The sequence below is a fragment of the Microcaecilia unicolor genome, chromosome 11 (genome assembly GCF_901765095.1).
Source record: "Microcaecilia unicolor chromosome 11, aMicUni1.1, whole genome shotgun sequence".
NCBI lineage: Eukaryota > Metazoa > Chordata > Amphibia > Gymnophiona > Siphonopidae > Microcaecilia > Microcaecilia unicolor.
In genome coordinates this window covers 154,564,262-154,584,994 of record NC_044041.1, presented here as the reverse complement: position 1 = coordinate 154,584,994, position 20,733 = coordinate 154,564,262, and the positions used below count along the sequence as shown (strand labels likewise).

General features: G+C 46.3%; 1 protein-coding gene across 4 annotated transcripts in view; it reads left to right on the top strand.

Annotated features, from left to right (window-relative positions):
* Nucleotides 1–20,733, top strand: part of CIPC (CLOCK interacting pacemaker) — a 194,981-nt gene that overhangs the window by 129,823 nt on the left and 44,425 nt on the right. For 2 of the 4 annotated variants that reach the window (XM_030219127.1, XM_030219123.1), the window contains exon 3: nucleotides 10,793–11,027. The exons of the other annotated variants lie outside the window; for them this stretch is intronic. The gene's annotated coding sequence lies outside the window, so the exon portion shown is untranslated. The remainder of the gene's footprint in view (nucleotides 1–10,792; nucleotides 11,028–20,733) is intronic. 4 annotated transcript variants of the gene reach the window in all.

The window sequence follows — 20,733 nt, the reverse complement described above, 5'->3', positions numbered from 1 at the left end:
CCCTTCATATTCTGTGCTGAGTACACCAGAGGCATGTGAGGACATTAATTATTTAATGTTGTTTCTCTCTCCTGGACTCCTCCCCCCCCCCCCTTTAGCAAGATGAATTTGGGGGGAGGGGGAATGTAAGATCTGCAGAACTCCTCCAGCAAGGGTGAATGGCAGCAGCATTCCTGGCTCTGGACAGAGGAGGATGCTTCTGCAGGCTGCTTAGGGTTGGAGTTGGGGTGCTTGGGTGGTCAGTATCCACACTGGCAGCATCACCAGCAAGGGAGGTGGGTTGTACATTAATTGGGTGCTTGTTAATTTGTGCGCTGGGAGTGGTGCTTCAGGAAGGAGCTTGAAAGGTGAGTGCAGCAAAGCTAGGAATCTGCTATAGAACAGGCTGTGGGAGGGAAGGGAGGGGGAGGTTCAGCCAGTGGGTATTTGTAAGTTCTGTTCATTGAAGAAAGTGAGTAAGTATTTTAAGTATATGGGAAAGTTTTTTTTTTTTTTTTTTTGCTGGTTTTCTCCTTAGGAAGGGGAGAAGTTGGGCTTGGAGGAGAATATAGAAGGGCATAAGTACATAAGTAATGCCACACTGGGAAAAGACCAAGGGTCCATCGAGCCCAGCATCCTGTCCACGACAGCGGCCAATCCAGGCCAAGGGCACCTGGCAAGCTTCCCAAACGTACAAACATTCTATACATGTTGTTCCTGGATTTGTGGATTTTTCCCAAGTCCATTTAGTAGTGGTTTATGGACTTGTCCTTTAGGAAACCGTCTAACCCCTTTTTAAACTCTGCTAAGCTAACCGCCTTCACCATGTTCTCCGGCAATAAGTTCCAGAGTTTAATTATGCGTTGGGTGAAGAAAAATTTTCTCCGATTTGTTTTAAATTTACTAACTGTAGTTTCATCGCATGCCCCCTAGTCCTAGTATTTTTGGAAAGTGTGAACTGATGCTTCACGTCCACCTGTTCCACTCCACTCATTATTTTATATACCTCTATCATGTCTCTCCTCAGTCTCTTCTCCAAGCTGAAAAGCCCTAGCCTCCTTAGTCTTTCTTCATAGGGAAGTCATCCCATCCCCGCTATAATTTTAGTCACCCTTCACTGCACCTTTTCCAATTCTACTATATCTTTCTTGAGATGCGGCGGCGACCAGATGTAAAGGAACATGGTTGGGAATATAACATACAGACATATGTTTTTGAAAGTGTAAACAAAAACAATGGTTAGCAATATTAAGTTGTGCTGCTTGAGCAATAAAAATAAAAAAGGCCATGGGAGTAATGCATGCCAAGCACTGTGACAGCCTTCTGAGAAGTTCTGGATATTGCAGTTCTTGCCCCAGCAGAGAGGAGCCAGGCTTCTTGTCCACTTACAGACGATGGTCAGCAGTATAGTAGGAGTGCTTCCCACAGGAAAGTTTATGACCCTATGATAGGCTGTTTCAGAAAGAAGAGTTGTTGGCTATGATAATGTAAGTGTTGGGGAGGCATGCAGTATTGTACAGTCTTCGGGGCAAGAGATAGGGATCTAGGGAGACCCTATCCTAGAAGGTGTACGGAAGCCCAAGTTATGATTTTGGCGAAATGGGATGCTCCAGAAGCAGGTTTCTGGGTTGGGAGGGTTATGGCTCAGCTTTACTTCTTGGTTCCAGAGGAAATGAAATGCTGAAACAAAATGGATACCTTGGTGACAACTGTCATTAAGAAGATGATCATTCCCATAGAGGGTGGGTTAACTTTGAAGGATATCCAGGATCGGAAGCTGGAAATCCTATTAAAGCAGGCTTTTGAGGTTGCAGTGCTTCTATATAGATCCTGTTTGCACTGGGTACAGCAGTTTGTGGTTATCTACCCCGAAGACAAGGAGCACATTCTGGAAAGCAGCTCACCTGGGGGCAAGCTTGGCTTATACGGCAGGTATGTTGTGTTGTATGATAAGCCAGAGACGTTGCAGTCAAGGTCACCACTAGGCATCTGCTATAGCTACAGAATTGGGCAGCAAATATGCTCTCCAAATCTTTGCTTTGCAGGTTTTGGTATAGAGTGAAGCTGCTGTTTAGTGAGGACTTGAATTCTGTACGAGTCTAAGCCTCAGAGACTGCTAGAGGATAAGCACAGGACTTTTTTTTACACTTGACTACTGTAAGATCAGTGCTCTGTGAGGCATTCTGTTACTGGCCAGGCTAGCCAGGTCCTTCCTAGTCCTCACTTTCTTACTCTGTCCAGCCCCTTTCATTCTGACAGGAAAAGAGTTTGGGCATAGCTCAAAGGCCACTACAGTCACCAGATGTGCCCAGTAATGGACATCAGATCCCTTTCTTGACCAAATGGGTGAGGGGGAGGTGGTTGTCCAAATTTTTTGAGGAGCGAACCCAGATAATGCTCAACCAAAGGATGCTGGAGGTGGTGAGATAATGGAACATATTCTGACAACTTTAGAGAATTTGTTGAATTTGGGGGTAGTAGTTCCTACCCCCAAGGAAGAGTGGAGTACAGGACCATACTCAGTTTACCTTGTAGTTCTAAAAAATCAAGACTCCTTTTGGCCCATTTTTGACCTGGAATGCATGAACTGGGAACTAAGGATTTCACATGTCCAAGTAGAGGCCTTCTACTTGGTGGGAGGCGGGGCTGGTGGTTGGAAGGCGGGGATAGTGCTGGGCAGACTTATACGGTCTGTGCCCTGAAGAGGACAAGTACAAATCAAAGTAGGGTATACACAAAAAGTAGCACATATGAGTTTATCTTGTTGGGCAGACTGGATGGACCATGCAGGTCTTTTTCTGCCGTCATTTACTATGTTACTATGTTATTGCAGTTGTGCACATGGGAGTTCTTGACCTCCTTGGATTTGAAGGAAGCTTACTTGTATATTCAGATGTGGAAGCTGTAGGGATGCTTTCTGTGACTTAAAGTTTTGGGGAACTCCTGTCAGTTCCACAGCAGTGTTATACAAAGGACATTCTAGTGCATTCTTTTCTGGATGATTGGCTCATCAGGGCCAAGTTCGATGCAGAAAGCAGGTGAGTCACCTTGCGTGTGACTCAGGTATTGCTGGTATGGACTGTTAACGTTGCAAAAGCAGCTTGCAACCCATCATGGTCTTCAGTAGTTCAGAAGCCTAAGAAATAAGATGGGAGAGTTAGAATATATTACGCTAAATGAAAAATTAGATATAACAGGCATCTCTGAGACCTGATGGAAGGAGGATAATCAGTGGGACACTGTCAAACCAGAGTACAAATTATATCGTAGTGATAGGGTGGATCGAATTGGTGGAGGGGTAAGCATTGTATGTTAAGGAGGGCCTTGAATCAAATAGATTGAAAATTCTGCAGGAAACAAAACACAACTTGGAATCCCTATGGATTTAAATTCCATGTGTAAAGGGGAAAAGGATAGCGATGGAGTATACTACCATCCGCTTGGCCAGGATGAACAGACAGATGTAGAAATGTTAGCAGAAATTAGGGAGGCTGACAAACTGGGCAACATAGTAATAATGGGTGATTTAAATTACTCCAATATTGACTGGGTAAATGTAACATCAGGGCATGCTAGGGAGGTAAAATTCCTTGACAAAATCAAGGACTGCTTTATGGAGCAGTTTGTACAGTATCCAATAAGAAGGAAAAAAGAAGGAAAAATTCTAGATCTGGTCCTTAGCGGAGCGTATGATCTGGCGCAGGAGGTAATGGTGCTGGGGCCGATTGATAATAGTCATTATAATATGATAAGGTTTGATATCGGCTTTGGAGTAAGTACACACAGGAAATCCAATACGTTAGCATTTAACTTTCAAAAAGGAGACTGTGATAAAATGAGAAGAATGGTGAAAAAAAACCTTAGAGGACCAGCTGCGAAGGTAAAAAATGTACATCAGCCATAGATGCTGTTCAAAAATACCATCCTGGAAGCCCAGGCCAAATATGTTCAGTATATTAAAAAAGGAGGGAGGAAGACCAAACGACAGTCGGCATGGTTAAAAAGTGAGGTGAAGGAAGCTATTAGAGCCAAAAGAAAATGTTTAAAAAAATGGAAGAAGGAACTGACTGAAAATAATAAGAAGCAGCATGAAGAATGTCAAGTCAAATATAAAGCGCTGATAAGAAACTTTGAAAAAAAGATTGCGTTGGAGGCAAAAACACATAGTAAAAAATGTTTTAGGTATATTAAAAGCAAGAATCCAGCAAAAGAATCAGTTGGACCACTAGATGACTGAGGGGTAAAGGGGGCAATCAGGGAAGACAAAGCCACAGCAGAGAGATTAAATGAATTCTTTGCTTCTGTCTTCACCGAGGAAGATTTGGGAGAGATACTGGTTCCAGAAATGGTATTCAAAGCTGACAAGTCGGAGAAACTGAATGAAATCTCTATGAACCTGGAGGATGTAATGGGGCAATTTGACAAATTAAAAGAGTACAAATCTCCTGGACCTGATGGTATTCATCCCGGAGTACTGATAGAATTGAAAAATGAACGTGCAGAACTTTTGTTAGTAATATGTAATTTATCTTTAAAATTGAGTGTGGTACCAGAAGATTGGAGGGTGGCCAGTGTAACTCCGATTTTTTTTTTTTTTAAGGTTCCAGAGGAGATCCAGGAAATTATAGACAAGTGAGCCTGACGTCGGTGCCAGGCAAAATGGTAGAGACTATTATAAAGAACAAAATTACAGAGCATATTCAAAAGCATGGATTAATGAGACAAAGCCAACATGGATATAGTGAACGGAAAACTTGTCTCACCAATCTACTACATTTCTTTGAAGGGGTGAACAAACGTGGATAAAGGTGAGCTGGTTGATATTGTGTATCTAGATTTTCAGAAGGCGTTTGACAAAGTACCTCATGAAAGACTCCAGAGGAAATTGGAGAGTCATGGTTTAGGAGGTAGTGTCCTATTGTGGATTAAAAACTGGATAAAAGATAGGAAATAGAGAATAGGGTTGAATGGTCGGTATTGTCAATGAAGAAGGGCAGATAGTGGGGTTCCCCAGGGGTCTGTGCTAGGACCACTGCTTTTTAACATATTTGTAAATGGTTTAGAGATGGAAGTAACTAGTGAGGCAATTAAATTTTCTGACGACGACACTAAGTTATACAAAGTTGTTAAATCGCAAGAGGATTGTGAACAATTACAAGAGGACCTTACGAGACTGGGCGTCTAAATGGCAGATGACGTTTAATGTGAGCGAGTGCAAAGTGATGCATGTGGGAAAGAGGAACCCGAAATATAGCTATGTAATGCAAGGTTCCACGTTAGGAGTCGCTGAGCAAGAAAAGGGATCTAGGCATCATCGTTGATGATACTTTGAAACCCTCTGCTCACTGTGCGGCGGCTAAGAAAGCAATTAGAATGTTAGGTATTATTAGGAAAGGAATGGAAAACAAAAATGAGAACGTTATAATGCCCTTGTATTGCTCCCTGGTGCAACCACAGCTCGAATATTGTGTTCAATTCTGGTCACTGCATCTCAAAAAAAGATATAATGGAATTAGAAAAGGTGCAGAGAAGGGCGACGAAATGATAAAGGGGATGGGACGACTTCCCTATGAGGAAAGGCTAAAGCGGCTAGGGCTCTTCAGCTTGGAGAAAAGGCAGCTGAGGGGGAGTTATGATAGAGGTCTATAAAATAATGAGTGGAGTTGAACGGGTAGACGTGAAGCGTCTGTTTACGCTTTCCAAAAATACTAGGACTAGGGGGCATGCGATGAAACTACAAAGTAGTAAATTTAAACGAACCTGATAAAATATTTCTTCACTCAACGTATAAATAAACTCTGGAATTTGTTGCCAGAGAATGTGGTAAAGTGGTTAGCTTTGCGGGGTTTAAAAAAAGTTTGGATGGCTTCCTAAAGGAAAAGTCCATAGACCATTACTAAATTGACTTGGGAAAAATCTACTGCTTATTTCTGGGATAAGCAGCATAAAATGTATTGAGCTTTTTTGGGATCTTGCCAGGTATTTGTGACCTGGATTGGCCACTGTTGGAAACAGGATGTTGGACTTGATGGACCTTTGGTCTGTCCCAGTATGGCAATACTTATGTAGTTGGGAGCATAGTTCCTTCATGGAGAGAAGGCTAAAGCTCCTGGCTCAGATTCATTCACTTCTGGCAAAGAAAAGCCATGGCGAGCATGGCCCTATGTGTAAGTTCTAGGTTCCATGGCAGCAACCCACTGAAGTAGCACTGTGGGCTTGGGTGCATCAGCAGTTGTTACAAAGATCTCTTCTAGATTGTTGGTTGATGCATTCTCAGAATTTCAACTTCCTCCTTTTTGGACAGTACTGGCTCAAGCTAGCTTTATGTGGTGGTTGGCTTTCCGGAATCTTATAAAAGGCATGGAGCTCAGGGGCAGAGATCAGCATCTGTGAGTCATCCTGGTCACTCATCCAACCAGAACCATAAGGAAGTTTCTATCAGGCCTTCTATCCCTTTTTCTAGAGTTGGACAATCAGGGTATTGTACAACAGTGCAACAATGGTAGCCTATATCAACTGGCAAGAGAGAATAGGGGGTACAGAAGTGGCCCAATAATCCTACTTCATTGGGCTGAGTCCTCTATTGAGCTGGTGTCAGTAGCTCACATTGCCAACAAACAGAACATGTAAATGGACTTTTTAAGCAGGCACTCCCTGGATCTAGGAGAGTGGAAACTTGTCAGAGAAGGCCTTCGCAGTGATCAAGAGATGGTAGGTCAATCCAGTTGTGGTTGTAATGGCCACAAGGCAGAATGCAACAGTATCTCTTTGTTTTTCAGTTAGCAGAAGGAGTTGAGGGAGGGGGGGGGGGTTGTAGGGTCTGGACACCCTTCTTTTGGTTTAGTCCCAGTCAGAGGTGCTGTGTGCATTTCCCCCCCCCTTGGGTTCTTCTAGATTAGGTATTGCAAAGAATAGCTTTTCATTCAAGTCTGGTGACCCCTGTTACACAGGACTGGCCCAGAGGACCATGGTATGCAGACCTCATACATCTCAAGGAGGGGGAAGACTTGCTGCTCTTGTCGAAGAGAGGTCTGTTGATGCAGGGGCTGTTCCAATAGACAGTCTATCTTGCTTTTTTCTTGCAATTTGGCCACTGAACTCGCATTTGAGGCAGATGTTATGCTGATGAGGTCATTACTATGTTACTTCAAGTTCCAATAAAGGATCTACTTCCTTGGCATTATGCAAGTCTGGAGGATTTCTGAGTCATGGTGTGCAGAATGGGTATGCTAGCCATTTAGGAACTTCAGTATTGCATATCGTATCCTTGTTATAAGAAAGTCTTAAAGATTTGGCTATAAGCAACTTGAAATTTCAGGCATGTTTTAAGGGTCATCTGGAGGGAGCACCCTTGGCTTCACTTCCAAATGTGGTTAAGTTCTTAAAAAGGGATGTTACATCTAAAGCTGTCAGTTTTTCCAGTCTGTCCAACATGGAACCTCAGTTTATTCTTCGTGCTATTAAAAATGGTATTCCTTAAAGTTCTAGTGCTGAAGATTACCTTTTATGAGGCTATCTTTTCAGCATGGTGTATTTTCAGCAGAGAATTTTCCTCCATTTTATGAAAGCTAGTGTTTGTTCCTTTCTGCCAAAGGTAGTTTCTGCCTTTTATGTTAATCAGTCAGTGAGGCAGCAGGATTATGAGGAGGAGTTTCATAGGGTACTCGTATGTTACTTGGAAGTAAATGCTTTTTGGAAGTCAGATTAGCTGCAGGTCTTATTTGGGGGAGCCTAGAAAGGACATGCCACTTTGAAGGTTACCACTGCACATTGGATTAAAAAAGCAATCTCTTTGGCTTATATTCTCCAATGTCAAATACCATCAAAGATTCTCAAGGCTCTTTAAACCAGAGGGATGATGACTTCATGGGCAGAGTTGAATGCCAGCTCTATGGTCATGATTTGCAAGGCTGCGTGCTTTCTCTGAGCACCATAGATGTTTTTGCCAGAGAATATGCAGCATTTGGCATGAGGGTGCTAAGAGCAGGGGTTTCAGGTTCTTGTCCAAGTTGGGAACATAAGAATAGCCATACTGGGTCAAACCAATGGTCCATCTATGTTGCTTCCAACAGTGGCCAATTCAGGTCACAAGTACCTGGAAGAATCCCAAATAGTAGCAAGATTCCATGCTACCAATCCCAGGGCAAACAGTGGCTTCCCCCATGTCTATCTTATCTCAATAGCAGAGCTTGTCAGAGCCTTTTATTTAACCCATATATGCAGTTACCACATCCTCTGGTAATACATAGTAACATAGTAGATGACGGCAGAAAAAGACCTGTACGGTCCATCCAGTCTGCCCAACAAGACAACTCATGTGTGCTACTTTTGTGTATACCCTACTTTGATTTGTACCTGTGCTCTTCAGGGCACAGACTGTATAAGTCTGCCCAGCACTAGCCCCGCCTCCCAACCACCAGCCCCGCCTCCCAACCACCGGCTCTGGCACAGACCGTATAAGTCTGCCCAGCGCTATCCCTGCCTCCCAACCTCCAGTCCCGCCTCCCACCACTGGCTCTGGCACAGACCGTATAAGTCTGCCCCGCCTCCCACTACCGGCTCTGCTATCCAATCTCGGTTAAGCTCCTGAGGATCCTTTCCTTCTGAACAGGATTCCTTTATGTTTATCCCACGCATGTTTGATAAACATAAAGGAATCCTGTTCAGAAGGAGTTATAAAGCTTAACTGTTCATTGAGTAAAAAAAAATATTTCTTCCTATTTGCTTTAAAAATATTAACATGCAGCTTTACTGAGTGTACCCTAGTCTTTGTACTTTTTGAGAGTAAAAAAATCAATTCACTTTTACTCGTTCTGTACCACTCAGAATTTTGTAGACCTCTAGCATATTCCCCCCTCAGCTGTCTCTTTTCCAAGCTGAAGAGCCCTAGCCTATTTAGCCTTTTCTCTTATGAGAGGAGTTCCATCCCCTTTATCATTTTAATCGCCCTTCTTTGAACCTTTTCTAATTCCGCTATATCTTTTTTGACATACAATTACCAGAATTGCACACAATATTCTAGGTGAGGTCTTACCATGGAGCGATACAGAGGCATTATAATTGTCTTATATTCCATCCCTTTCCTAATAATTCCTAGCATTGCGTTTGATTTTTTGGCTGCTGCCACCAACACACTAGGCAGATGATGTCAGCGTATTGTCTACGATGACACCTAGATCTTTTTCTTGGATGCTCTTTCCTGAGGTGGCCCCCAGCAAATTATGATTTGAATTACTCTTTCCAGTGTGCATCACTTTGCATTTGTCCACATTAATCTGCCTTTTGGATGCCCAGTCTTCCAATTTCCTAATTTTTCACAGTCCACATGTGTTTTAACAACTTTAAATATTTTTGTCATCTGCAAATGTACTCATTTGTTCCAACTTCCAGATCATTTATAAATGTTAAATAGCACCAGTCCTAGTACAGATCCCTTGCAGTACTCCACTATTTGTCCTCCTCCACTGAGAAAAAATGGCCATTTAATCCTACCCTCTGTTTCCTATCCATTAACCAGTTCCTAACTCACAACAGAACATTGCCTCCTATCCCATGTTTTTTTAAATTTTCTCAGAAATCTCTCATGAGGGACTTAATGCTTTCTGAAAATCTGAATATACTACATCAACCGACCCACCTTTATCCTCATGTTTGTTCACACCTTCAAAGAAATTAAGCAAATTGAGGCATGGCTTTCCTTGGTTTAAATCCATGCAGACACCATGGACTGGTCAGAGGGATGATTTATTTATTTTCCAAAGTATATACCACATGATTTAAAAGTCTAAGCAGTATACAAAAATTCCACCATAATAAAACCACACATAAAAATTAGAGACAAATTCAGCATAATAACTATATATCCTATCTCCTCTTCCTCAACTATGTATTTCTCCTCTCCGGAACTGGTAATCACCACTTATGGAACTATGTAAGCCCCATTGAGCCTGCAAATAGGTGGGAAAATGTGGGATTCAAATTATAAATAAATAAATATTTGATATGCCAATGGAGGAATATTTGATCTCACTTTCTTACTTTCTTTTTTTCTTTACTTCAGACCAGTCCAGAGTACTGCTCTAATATAGTCTATTTTCTATCCTGTTGCATAATGACTAGGATGATTCCCTGTGTTGGAGCTGTTAATGGTGCTTCTACAGCATCCCCAGCCCCTCATCCAGGAATCATTTCTGAGATTCTCTGCATAGTAGTGCACAGCAGTGTTGCTGAGACACCAAGCTGTTTAATCTCACTGAACATTGTGGACACATCTAACTCAGAGTTGTCCATTATTTAATTATTTTGAAATGAATTCATTCTTTGTTCATTTTTATTTTTTAAGAGTATTTCCATAACACCTAACAGCTCTAAAATAGAGATTTTCTACAGGTGCTCAGGTCTATATATACAACGCAAGTAAAATAATATTGCGTGTTTTGAAACACACTAGGTTTGGGGGTTTCTAAGCGTACCATTTTCTGCCTACTTTAGAGGATTTGTGTTTAGTGTCCTGTCAACACTGAATTTCAAAATATATAAGGTCAGAAGGGAACCCTGAGAGGGATTATCTTTTAATCCAGATATATAATTAAATGCATGTGTCACAAAGTAGGTGACACTAGTTCAGATTGGAATTTCTTTTTGTTAGCTATTTACACAAAGCAGCAAAACAAAATCTAAATTCCATTATTTTAAATGTTCAGGTTCTGCAGTAATAGTAAATCCATTGTACATTGCTTGTTTCAGCTGTCATAAGTGTAGCATTGTGTGCATCATATTTATACATGTTGTGCTATCATTGTGTATAATTTAGGTAGAAGCCTGCAAAGACTCCCACCCCATGCCAAGCCGCCTTCCTCTTCTCATGAAGCCGTGGTTGGGAGGCAGTCTGGAGGTGTGCATAGTATGGGAGTTGGAGAAAGGGGAGGATATTACAGCCATTCCTCCTCTTAAGAACAAAGTGTTTACTCATATGAGAACAAACTGGAGCTTCCAGTTCTGTGGACTTTAAAAAAAGCAAATGGAACACAGGAATGAACAGCCTGAAGGTATGTGTAGTAAACTGAGTAATGTTGGTGCAGGTTAGAGAATGACATGGGGACAAAATTTGTCTCTGTCCCCGCCCTGTCCCCGCATGCCCTGTCTCCATCCCCGCCCCCGTGGGCTCTGTCCTCATCTGCAGAAGCCTCAAACACTTATGATTTTATATTTAAACTAGTAAAAGAGGCCCGTTTCTGAGCAAATGAAACGGGCGCTAGCAAGGTTTTCGTCGGCAACACCCCCCTCCCCCCGCCAACCCCTTCGTTGTTGTGGCATTGCTCCGCCCTCAACATCATGACGTTTGACGCGAGGGCGGGGCCCGTAGCGATTTCCCACCCACCCTGCCTCCCTCCCTGCCAACCCCTTCATTGTTCTGCCACTGCTCCGCCCTCGAGGACGGGGCCCAGAGCGATTTTGGTGGCTTCACCACCACGAACCTTCGAACCTTTTTGAAGGAAGTCAGGGCTTGGCATCACTGACATCACTGTCTTCAGAACGTTGAGGGTGAGTTTTATATATATAGATCTTTTTATTAAAATATAAAAAGGAACAATATGCTGTGCAACTGTTGTGTATAAGAGTACAATAATAACAATGAGCAACTATAATAACCCTCCTTCCCACCACCACCCTCTACCCTTCCAACCCCAACAATAGGTGATTTCTACTACACCAAGGAATCATAATTCACGCTGTTAAAATGTCCAGGGGTATAAAATACAACCTGTTCTATATGCCCTAGAGGGGACAAATATTATTATTTGTTGCATTTGTATCCCACATTTTCCCATCTTTTTGCAGGCTCAATGTGGCTTGCATATTACCGTTAACGGTGTTAGCCGGTATCGGTCTGAACAAATACAAGATATGAATGAGTACAAGGTGATATTATGGTAGATAAGGTACATGTATGGTAGGTAATTGGGGGCGTTTAGAGAGGGAGAGGGGGAGGAAGAGTCAGGTAATGTCCATTACGGTCTTTGGTTATATTGTGTCGCAGGTGTCCAGGTATTTTTTATGTTGGGTCAGTGGGATATGCTCTTCTGAACAGGACTGTCTTTAGTGCTTTCTGGAAATTTAGGTGGTCTAGCGTAGTTTTTGCTGCTTTTGGCAGTGCTTTCATAGTTGTGCGCTTAAGTAGGAAAAGCTGGATGCATAGGTGGATTTGTATTTGAGTCATTTGTTGGATGGGTAGTGGAGGTTTAGGTAAGATCGTGCAGATCTTGTGGTATTTCTGGTTGGCAGGTCGATAAGGTCTGTCATGTATCCAGGTGCCTCGCCGTAAATAATTTTATGAACAGTCGTGCAGGTTTTTTAAGTGATACGTTCTTTGATTGGTAGCCAGTGCAGTTTTTCTCGGAGTGGTTTGGCGCTGTCAAAATGCGTTTTTCCAAATATAAGCCTGGCTGCTGTGTTTTGAGTGGTCTGGAGTTTTTTTATGATTTGATCCTTGCATCCCGCATAGATTCCATTACAGTAGTCTGCGTGGCTTAGTACCATTGATTTGTATAAGATTACGAAATATTTCTCTCGGGAAGAATGGTTTAACGCGTTTGAGTTTCCACATTGAGAAAAACATTTTCTTTATGGTGGATTTCGCTTGGGTCTCTAGTGAGAGGTTATGGTCAATTGTTACTCCAAGAATTTTAAGGCTGTCTGAGATAGGGAGGGTGTATCCTCGGATGTTAATGTTTGTGGGTTTGTATGTATTGTATTGGGATGAGATGATAAGGCAGTGTGTTTTTTCTGTATTGAGTTTTGACAGCGCCATATGTGCAAGATGGCCGACGGGTAAGGAGCCCCACGACTGAGCTCCCGAGATCTGGGCTGTGGACCTGCCTGGACCGAGTGGGCTGAGAGGGGACCTCAGGATCGCGGCGGCCTCACTGAACTCGGCCGGTGAACCGGGATTGACTGTGGGGCTGACGCGGCGCGTCCCGACTGCCTCTTTCTGCCGCGGCCCGAGCTGACTGCCTACCTCGTGGTGGCCTGCCTCGTGGTTGTGACCCCGATACGAGAAGGGCCGGGCGGGCAGACATGCAGCGTGTCCAGCACTGCCGCCGCATTCCCCGGCCGGAACGGCCCGGGCACGGCCTCGCTGGCCACGGATCGTGGCGCCCACGCTGCTCGGCCTGCCGCGGCCTGCCCCCCATCGTATGGCTGAGTCCTCGGGATCAGGGCAGTCGTAGTGGGGCATTGCGGATCCCAGCGGGGCAGACTTTTGCGGTGCTTTCACGGTGCTTTTGCTGCTCTGAAGGCAGTGTGTGTAGCTGCCCAACTATTCCAGCTTGCACGGTCCACTCGCTCCAGCTTCTCCCTCGCTCCAGCCTCTCCCTGCTTGCCTGCTTCAGCTTCTCCCTGCTTGCCCGCTCCAGCCTCTCCCTGCTTGCCTGTTCCAGCTCGTTCCAGCTCTCCTGATCCCTCCTTGTTCCAGTCCGCCTTATCCAGCTTCCCACCTGCTTGTTCCAGTCTATCGGCTCCTGTGTGTTCCAGTCCTCCTGATCCCAGGCAAGCAGTCCGCTGATCCAGCTTCTCCCTGCTTGCTCCAGTCCGCTGATCCAGCGTCTCCCTGCTTGCTCCAGTCCATCGGCTCCAGCTTGTTCCAGTCCGCCTGATCCAGTTTTCCCCCTGCTTGTTCCAGTCTTATCGGCACCAGTGGGTTCCAGTCCGCTTGATCCAGTTTTCCCCCTGCTTGTTCCAGTCCACTGGCTCCAGCATGTTCCAGCTCATTCCAGTCCTCCTGATCCAGCTTATTCCAGTCCGCCGATCCAGCCTTCCCCCTGCCTGTTCCAGTGCATCGGCTCCAGTGTGTCCCAGTCCGCCTGATCCAGCTTCTCCCTGCTTGCTCCAGTCAATCCACTCCAGCGTGTTCAAGCTTGTTCCAGTCCTCCTGATCCCAGTTTGTTATAGTTCGCCTGACCCAGCTTCCCCCGCTTGTTCTAGTCCATCGGCTCCAGCGTGTTCCAGCCCGCTTGTTCCAGCCCATCGGCTCCAGCGTGTTCCAGCCCGCCTGATCCAGCCAGCGTGTTCCAGCTCGTTCCAGTTCTCATGAGCCCAGCTTGTTCCAGCCCGCCTGATTCAGCTTCTTCCTGCTTGCCCCAGTCCACCGGATCCAGCGTGTCCAGCTAGTTCCAGTCCGCCGATCCAGCCTTCCCCCTGCTGTCCATCGGCTCCAGTGTGTTCTAGCCTGCCTGACCCAGCCTCTCCTTGCTTACTCCAGTTCATCTGCTCCAGCGTGTTCCAGCTCATTCCAGTCTTCCTGATCCCAGCTCGTTCCAGTCTTCCTGATCCCAGCTTGTCCGTCTGCTCATCCTGACACAGTTCATCTATTCCAGCTTGTCCATCTGTTCCTGCCTGTTCCGGCTTGTTCCAGCTTGTTTCAGCTTGTTCCGGCTTGCTCCAATCCATCTGCCTGTTAACACATTGAGTAACCTGCCTGCCTGCTTGCGAGCCTACTACTACTACTATTTAGCATTTCTATAACGCTACAAGGCGTACGCAGCGCTGCACAAACATAGAAGAAAGACAGTCCCTGTTCAAAGAGCTTACAATCTAATAGACAAAAAATAAATAAAGTAAGCAAATCACATCAATTAATGTGAACGGGAAGGAAGAGAGGAGGTAGGTGGAGGCGAGTGGTTACAAGTGGTTACGAGTCAAAAGCAATGTTAAAGAGGTGGGCTTTCAGTCTAGATTTAAAGGTGGCCAAGGATGGGGCAAGACGTAGGGCCTCAGGAAGTTTATTCCAGGCGTAGGGTGCAGCGAGACAGAAGGCGCGAAGTCTGGAGTTGGCAGTAGTGGAGAAGGGAACAGATAAGAAGGATTTATCCATGGAGCGGAGTGCACGGGATGGGGTGTAGGGAAGGACGCGTGTGGAGAGATACTGGGGAGCAGTAGAGTGAGTACATTTATAGGTCAGTAGAAGTTTGAACAGGATGCGAAAACGGATAGGGAGCCAGTGAAGAGTCTTGAGGAGAGAGGGGTAGTATGAGTAAAGCGACCCTGGCGGAAGATGAGACGGGCAGCAGAGTTTTGAACCGACTGGAGAGGGAGAGGTGACTAAGTGGGAGGCCAGCAAGAAGCAGATTGCAGTAGTCTAAACAAGAGGTGACAAGGGTGTAGATGAGGGTTTTGGTAGAGTGCTCGGAAAGAAAGGGGCGGATTTTACGGATGTTGTAAAGAAAGAAACGACAGGTCTTGGCAATCTGCTGGATGTGAGCAGAGAAGGAGAGAGAAGAGTCAAAGATGACCCCAAGGTTTCGAGCTGAGGAGACAGGGAGAATGAGAGAGCCATCAACAGAAATAGAAAACGGGGGGAGCGGGGAGGTGGGTTTGGGGGGGAAAATGAGAAGCTCGGTTTTGGTCATATTTAATTTCATGTGGCGTTGAGACATCCAGACAGCAATGTCAGACAAGCACGCTGAAACTTTGGTTTGGATGCAAGGTGAGATATCAGGGGTAGAAAGGTAGATTTGGGAGTCATCAGCATAAAGATGGTAGGAAAAGCCATGGGATGAGATTAATGAACCAAGGGAAGAAGTGTAGATAGAAAAGAGGAGGGGACCAAGAACAGAACCCTGAGGTACGCTGACAGGCAGAGGGATAGATGTAGAAGAGGATCCACCAGAGTGAACCCTAAAGGTGCGGAGGGAGAGGTAGGAAGAGAACCAGGAAAGGACAGAGCCCTGGAATCCAAGTGAGGACAGGGTATCGAGAAGTATGCTGTGATCGACAGTGTCAAAAGCAGCGGAAAGATCAAGAAGAATGAGATGGAATATTGACCTCTGGATTTAGCCAGTAATAGGTCATTGGAGACTTTAGTAAGCGCAGTTTCGGTTGAGTGGAGAGGGCGAAAACCAGATTGTAGTGGGTCAAGAATAGCATGTGAGGAGAGAAAATCAAGGCAGCGGCGGTGAACAGCACGCTCAAGTAATTTGGAGAGAAAAGGAAGGAGGGAGATGGGTCAGTAATTAGAGGGACAAGTAGGGTCGAGTGAAGGCTTCTTAAGGAGAGGTGTGACCACAGCATGTTTAAAGGCAGCAGGGACAGTCGCAGTGGAAAGTGAGAGGTTGAGAATGTGACAGATTAAAGGAATAAGAGCAGGAGAGATGGCATTAAGAAGGTGGGTGGGAATGGGATCAGAGGAACAGGTGGTACATTTTGAGGAAGAAAGGAGAAGTGTAGTTTCCTCAATAGTAACTTCAGGAAAGGAGGAAAGGGAGTGAGGGGAAGGAGAGAGAGGGGAACGGACTAGTGGAGGGAGAGGTGGTGAGGTAGAGAAAGCAAGGTTTATCTTTTGAACCTTGTTGTGAAAAGAATTCAGCAAGGGTCTGAGGAGATAATGAAGGGGGAGTTGGGGGAGGGGGCACCTTGAGGAGAGAGTTCAATGTGGTGAAGAGAAGTCGAGGATTAGAGCCAAGAGAGTTGGTCAGTTGGATATAATAATCCTGTTTGGCACGTAAAAGAGCAGATTGGAAGGAGATCAGCATGAACTGAAAGTGTAAGAAATCAGCAAGGGCCCGCGATTTCCGCCAGAGGCGTTCGGCGGAGCGGGTACAGGAACGTAGGTAGCGGATATTAGAAGTCAGCCAAGGTTGGGGTTTTGTACGCCTTACAGGGCGGGTCATCAAAGGTGCAAGAGTGTCTAAGGCAGAGGATAGAGTATTGTTGTAAGAAGAAACAGCCTCGTTGACAGACGTGGATGGTGCCACAGTAGAGAGGAGGTTTGAAACATGGGAGGATAGAGATGAAGGGTCAATATCGTGAAGATTCCTAGATAAATTAGATAAGATAGGACGGGACTGGGAGGGAGGAGATTTAAGTGTGAAAGTTATAAGATGGTGATCAGAGGAGGGAAGATCAGAGGCAAGGAAACTAGAGGGTGAACAGTTGGAGAAGAGATCAAGACAGTGACCATTTTGATGAGTGGGGGAGGTGGAGCATAGTTGGAGATTAAAGGAGGACGTTAAAGCGAGTAACTTGGAAATATAAGAGTTGGAAGGATCATTAGCAGGAATATTAGTCACCAAGGATGAGAGGGGGAGGAAGGAGCCTCTCAGCCATTGACTTACCTACCTGCCTGCTAGCTTATCAGCCATTGACTTACCTAATCGCCAACCCAAAACCTAGCTTCAAGCCCTATCTATCTGCTTAACACCTCAGTCATTACATAGTCACCTATTAACACCTGTTAACTGCTTAACACCTCAGTCACTACATAGTCACCTGTTACACCTCAGTCACCACCTATGGCCCCTGTCCATGTTCTCTTCCTTGCCCTGTCCCTTCCTAATCTTCTTTCCCCCCCACTCCCACTGTCTACCATTAGAACCCGCTGCCCTCCCACCCTGCCCGCCACCGCAATACCCTATTCACCTCCATCCCTCACCTCACCATCCCTCTTGTCCCCCTCCTCCTTCCTGGTTCTCAACCTTCAGCACTTCCTTCCTGCCATTAACCCATCCCCATTCCTCCTAAGTACACCCCGTCTTCGTCGCCCGACCTCCCCCACCCTCCTCCGCACTCTTTTGCTCCTCCTCCTGCTATCCGCGGGAGACATTAACCCTAATCCAGGTCCCCCTCACCTGTCCCCGTCCTATCCTTGCGAATGATCCCAGGATGTCTCCAATCTTGTCTCTATTCCCCTCCTTCCCCCCTCCTCCCTCCCCTTCTCGTACACCTTGTGGAATGCCCACTCAGTCTGCAACAAACTGTCTCTCACCCACGATCTCTTTATCCCTCGCTCCCTTCAACTGCTCGCCCTAACCGAAACCTGGATCTCCCCGGAAGACTCTGCCTCAGTTGCAGCCCTCTGCCATGGAGGCTGTCTCTTCTCCCACACGCCCCGCCCAGTTGGCCGCGGCGGAGGCGTTGGGCTACTACTCTCACCCTCCTGTAGTTTCTAACCCCTCCACCTACTGCAGTCTCACTGCTTCTCATCCTTTGAAGCCCATTCCATCCGGCTATTCTACCCACTACCACTCAGAGTGGCAGTCATTTACCGCCCCCCTGATAAATCCTTCCCTTCCTTCCTCACCGACTTTGATGCTTGGCTCTCTGTCTTTCTTGACCCTTCATCTCCGTCCCTCATTCTCGGAGACTTTAACGTACATGCTGATGACCTATCTGACCCCCATGCTTCTAAGTTCCTCACCCTAACATCCTCCTTCAACCTCCAGCTGTGCTCCACCACCCCTACTCACCGTGATGGCCATTGTCTTGACCTCGTCCTCTCCTCCTCCGGCTCACCCTCCAATTTCCAAGCTTCAGCTCTTCCTCTCTCCGATCATCACCTGATCACATTCACACTTCTTTACCCCCACCCCCACCCCGTCCAACTTTAACCACCACCTCCAGGAACCTCCAGGCTATTGACCCCTCCACCTTATCATCTACTATCTCTAATCTCCTCCCCTCCATCATGTCCTCCGAAACTGTCGACAAAGCGGTCTCCGCTTACAATACCGCTCTCTCCTCTGCTTTGGACACCCTCGCACCATCCATCTCCCGTCCCACAAAGCGCACCAATCCCCAGCCCTGGCTGACTCCTTGCATCCGTTACCTTCGCTCCTGCACCCGATCCGCTGAGCGCTTCTGGAGGAAATCTCGTACCCTTTCAGACTTCCTCCACTACAAACTCATGCTATCCTCCCTCCACTCCTCCCTATTCCGTGCAAAACAGGACTATTACACCCAATTGACCAATTCTCTCAGCTCCAACCCTCGTCGTCTCTTCACCACCCTTAACTCACTCCTAAAAGTGCCCCCCGCTCCTACTCCCCCTTCTCTCTCTCCTCAATCACTGGCCGACTATTTCCGCGACAAAGTGCAAAAGATCAACCTTGAGTTCACGACCAAGCCACCACCTCCTCTTCACCCTTTAACCCTCTCCCTCAACCAACCTACCCAGGCCTCTTTTTCATCCTCGGTGATCTCAGGAAAAGAGGAGACTTCCCGCCTTCTTTCCTCCTCGAAATGCACCACCTGTTCCTCTGATCCCATCCCCACCAACCTACTCAACACCATCTCCCATACTGTCACCCCCTCCATCTGTCGCATCCTCAACCTCTCTCTCTCTCCACTGCAACTGTCCCTGACACCTTCAAGCACGCCGTTGTCACACCTCTCCTCAAAAAACCTTCACTTGACCCTACCTGCTCCTCCAACTACCGCCCCATCTCTCTTTTACCCTTCCTCTCCAAAATACTTGAGCGCGCCGTTCACAGCCGCTGCCTTGATTTTCTCTCCTCTCATGCCATCCTCGATCCACTTCAATCTGGTTTTCGCCCTCTGCACTCGACAGAAACAGCACTCTGAAGTTTGCAATGACCTGCTCCTGGCCAAATCCAGAGGTCACTACTCCATCCTCATCCTCCTCGATCTTTCCGCCGCGTTTGACACTGTCAATCATGATTTACTTCTTGCCACCCTGTCCTCTTTTGGGTTCCAAGGCCCTGTCCTCTCCTGGTTCTCCTCTTATCTCTCCCACCACACCTTCAGGGTACACTCCCATGGATCTTCGTCCACTTCCATCCCACTATCTGTTGGAGTTCCCCAGGGATCTGTCCTTGGACCCCTTCTTTTCTCAATCTACACCTCTTCCATGGGCTCGCTGATCTCGTCTCATGGTTTTCAGTATCATCTTTATGCTGATGACACCCAGCTATACCTCTCCACACCTGACATCACCGCGGAGACCCAGGCCAAGGTATCGGCCTGTTTATCCGAAATTGCGGCATGGATGGCCAACCGCCACCTGAAGCTGAACATGTCCAAGACCGAGCTCCTCGTCTTTCCTCCTAAACCCACTTCTCCTCTTCCTCCACTCTATCTCAGTTGATAACACCCTCATCCTCCCCGTCCCATCTGCCCGCAACCTCTGAGTCATCTTCGACTCCTCCCTCTCCTCTGCGTATATCCAACAGACTGCCAAGACCTGTCGCTTCTTCCTCTTCAACATCAGCAAAATTCACCCTTTCCTCTCTGAGCACACCACCAGAACTCTCGTCCACGCTCTCATTACCTCTCGCCTTGATTACTGCAACTTACTCCTCACCGGCCTCCCACTCAGCCATCTATCCCCCCTTCAATCCGTTCAAAACGCTGCCGCACGTCTTATATTCCGCCAGAACCGATATACTCATATCACCCCTCTCCTCAAATCACTTCATTGGCTTCCGATCAGATATCGCATACAATTCAAGCTCCTCCTCCTTACCTACAAATGCACTCAATCTGCGGCTCCTCACTACCTCTCCACCCTCATCTCCCCCTATGTTCCCGCCCGTAACCTCCACTCACAGAACAAAGCCCTTCTCTCAGTACCCTTCTCCACCACTGCCAACTCCAGGCTCCGCTCATTCTGCCTTGCCTCACCCTATGCCTGGAACAATCTTCCTTTACCCATACGCCATGCCCCCTCCCTACCCATCTTCAAATCTCTGCTTAAAACTCACCTCTTCAATGCTGCCTTCGGCGCCTAACCGCTTGAGAAATATAGAATGCCCCAATCTATCCACCCTATCAGATTAACTGTTCACTCGTCCTCTAGATTGTACACTTGTCTTTAGATTGTTCTCTTGTCTTTTAGATTGTAAGCTCTTTGAGCAGGGACTGTCCTTCTATGTTTAAATTGTACAGCGCTGCGTAACCCTAGTAGCGCTTTAGAAATGTTAGTTAGTAGTAGTAGTAATTGGAATGCATTTGCCCATGAGT